Source organism: Equus quagga, chromosome 15 (genome assembly GCF_021613505.1).
Source record: "Equus quagga isolate Etosha38 chromosome 15, UCLA_HA_Equagga_1.0, whole genome shotgun sequence".
In the NCBI taxonomy this organism is placed as follows: domain Eukaryota; kingdom Metazoa; phylum Chordata; class Mammalia; order Perissodactyla; family Equidae; genus Equus; species Equus quagga.
This window is the reverse complement of record NC_060281.1, coordinates 38,205,155-38,208,378: the sequence shown is the minus strand read 5'-3', so window position 1 is coordinate 38,208,378 and position 3,224 is coordinate 38,205,155. Positions and strand designations below refer to the sequence as shown.

Sequence of the window (3,224 nt, the reverse complement as noted above, 5' to 3'; positions counted from 1 at the left end):
AGAGTTCAAGTCCACCGGACCCCGGTTATTTTCCTGGGATCATTTTCTGGAGCCCAAAAGATGGAGATCACAGAATCTCCTCAGGTCAGATAAACCTAAATAGGACAAAAGCGAGGAGTTTTTCTGAAATCTACCATCCACCGAGGCTGCTTAAAATTTCTGCCCTGCGTTTAGAAAGCTATTCTCTCCCGAGGGGTAGTCTTTGCTTGGGGTGAGTCAATGACTCTCATAGTATTGATTTGAATACATGGAAAAGTGTAGCCACTTTGATAATTCTTGAAAGAAAAGGTCAATTCAATGCTACCGAACCTGGGCTAGCCAGAAGATGTATATTCTCCATTAGAGAAGAGAAGACAAAATACGTCGAGGTTTCCGTAGTGTAGTGGTTATCACGTTCGCCTCACACGCGAAAGGTCCCCGGTTCGAAACCGGGCGGAAACAATTGTTCTTTGACGAGTTTCGTTTTTGAGATTCTGCTAAACTTTCCAGCGGACGTGTCTAAAATTGCACCACAGCACTATCCTCAGGGTGGGCTTGTCAATGGAATGAGGGGCCAGAGGGGATGTGAATGGGGCTTGTCTCCGCTTTGTTAGGAATCCTAAGTGTGTCCCCGACGGCTCCTCGGATTTCTAACAGGAAAAGATCCGAAACCGAAAGTAACCGAGTGTCGAAGGCCACTCGAGGGTTCATTGTCTCCAGCAATTTATTTATTGCTACACAAATACTTTCAGGTATCATCTGACTTTTAGAGACGAGGGAGAAAAGAAGTATGGGGTATCGTAGGGGGCGGGGGGTGGCTAAAACAAGATTCTGCAGGGAGATCTCAGCGGAGCAGAGCCCACTGCTGACCCTGGCGCTCGTGACTACTCCTTCGCTGGGTGCTCCCACCGCCTGGTCCCCAGGAAGACCCAGGAACAGGGTTCACAGCTTGGTTAATGGCCCTTTTGCCGTGGGTATTCCCACAGCCGGGCCAGCTTTTGTGGAAAGCTGAGGTCTTGCAGAACCCAGGGTTGGACCTGCCCCTCCAGGTCAAGACAGTTCACCATACTCACTCCTTTCCAGGACTGCCAGGAGCTCAGCTTCAGTGGGATCAACGTGAAGTTCCACTTAGTCCAGGATGCTCCAGGTGGATTTAGGATGGGGTTAGGGTGTGCTTCCCTGCACGTCTGTGCCCTGGAGTCCTCACAAGGAACCTGGACGTGCAGATGTTCTTGCTGGACACTTCCCAGGACTCAGCATCCAACTGATGGAGATCATCCAGCTCTGACCAAGACCATTCCCGGCAGGAGGAAGGGGTGGGCAGCCTCTCGATAAGTGGGGCCATTTGCTGGGGTTTTTAGAAGTGAGGGAGAAGACAGAGAAAGGTTTAATAGTGACTGGGTTGTGTGTGTTAGTCTCATATTTTACTCAAGAACCCAAACCATGCTCGACGGTCTTTCTTTTCAAATGGCTGAGTAGTTGAGGGGCATCATGTAAGTGTTCAAAGCCCACTTAAGTACATCATATTTGGCTTGTGTTCAACTCAAGGAGAAAGTCCCCTTTGCTGGATGTGAGCCCAGAATTAGTAAGAATGTGAATCGATTTAAAACATTAGGAAATAGATTCAGGTTATTTATGTATTGTTTTGCCTCTTAGGCCTAAAAACAATCCTGCCTTTTGTCTTCAAGCTTAAAAATAAAGTGCCTCATTGGGAGTGTTGAGCAGATTCTTCAGTGAATGTAACACAGTTCTATCAGGCTGCCAGCATTGGAGAAGTGCTAATGCACTACTTCCCATCCTGTAATATCCCTGAAAGAGAGCAGTGAAGGGGGAATCCTCCTAATGGGCAAACTTTAGGGCAGTGGACTTAGTCTTCTACTGCTTTCAGATTAAGAATAGACATGAACTCATGCACAGTGAGTTTGGCTGGTTGGTCAGAGAGAGCACAAAGTATGAAGATCTTTCTATCACATGTTAACCTCCACCAGAGCGCATCCACCACAGAAGAAGTACTAAATAACCAAGTAACCAGAATGCTTCTGCCAGTTGTTGTCAACCAGGCTTAGTACCTAGTAACTCCAGTGCTGGCAAATTGGTCACATGAGTGGAGTAGCAAGGTGGCAGGGATGGGCCCAATAACAAGGGATCCCATTCATCAAGGCTGATCAAGTTATTGCCATCACCAAACATTGAACCTGCCAACAGGACAGACCAATGCTGAGTCCTTAATGCAGCACCTCTGCAGGAGAGCAAGAAGCCACCTGCCTCTTACTAGTTTACCCAGGAGGAGTGAGCAACCTGACCAACCAGAGTCCTAGAAAAGATATTCCCAGATGGGATGAATTCGTTATGTGAAGGAAGGGGCTCTGAGTAGCACAAGTGGTGGACTGGAGTGGATGTGATGGATATTATACCCAGAAACATTCCTTTCTAGTGCAAGACACCCATTTCTCCCAGCAGCCTGGAGTGTGGTTTGCTGATAGCTCAAAGCTGACCTCCTCCCAGGAATTGCTTCAACTAAAGGAAGCTACTTTGTCTAAGGTTACACCCTCTCTCTGGGAGCAGCCTACATCTAATGACAGGTCTCTGAGTGGATGCAACAACTTACTTCTTGTGTTTCAATTGAGGGCAACACCGAAGGGTCATTGCAGCTCCAGAGCTCCCTGTGGGATTGGATGAGACCTCTGTTGCAACAACATCACAGTTCACACTTTCTCTTTATCCTCTGAATTCCTCCTGTATATTCTTCCTGGAAGCACTTCCCAGTAAGTTTCCTTCATAAAAACTACCCGGCTGAGTCACCCTAGCTAACTCAGTCTAATACATTCCTCTATAGTCTACTTGCAAAAGAGTTACTAAAGACATTATTTTAAAGCATGTCAGATATGTCTCTCCTGGAATCAGAATTATCCAGTAGCTCCCCCCTTGTACTTGAAGTGAAGCCAAATTCCCAAGATCTCCTACAAGGTCCTACACGTTCTAACCCTCCATTTCTCTCTGTCTCATCTCCATTATTCTCTCTCTCATTTGTGCTCTGGCCACATGGGCCCTCTTGCTATTCCTCAAACAATCCATGCAAATACCCAGCTTTTGACTTTTGCACAGGCTGTGCTCTCTGCCTGTAATACCTCACCACCTTCTTCCAGTCAAACGTGCTGCTACAATGTTAATAAGCCCACACTAACAGCTCTGTTTAGAATCTCAGCCTATTCTCAACACTACAGTTCCCCCTACATAACTGTATT

At 46.9% G+C, this 3,224-nt stretch overlaps 1 non-coding gene across 1 annotated transcript; it reads left to right on the top strand.

Annotated features, from left to right (window-relative positions):
* Nucleotides 1-368: 368 nt before the first annotated feature.
* Nucleotides 369-441, top strand: TRNAV-CAC (transfer RNA valine (anticodon CAC)). The gene has a single exon. It is a non-coding gene; the product is annotated as a tRNA-Val (tRNA).
* The last annotated feature ends 2,783 nt before the right edge of the window (nt 442-3,224 follow it).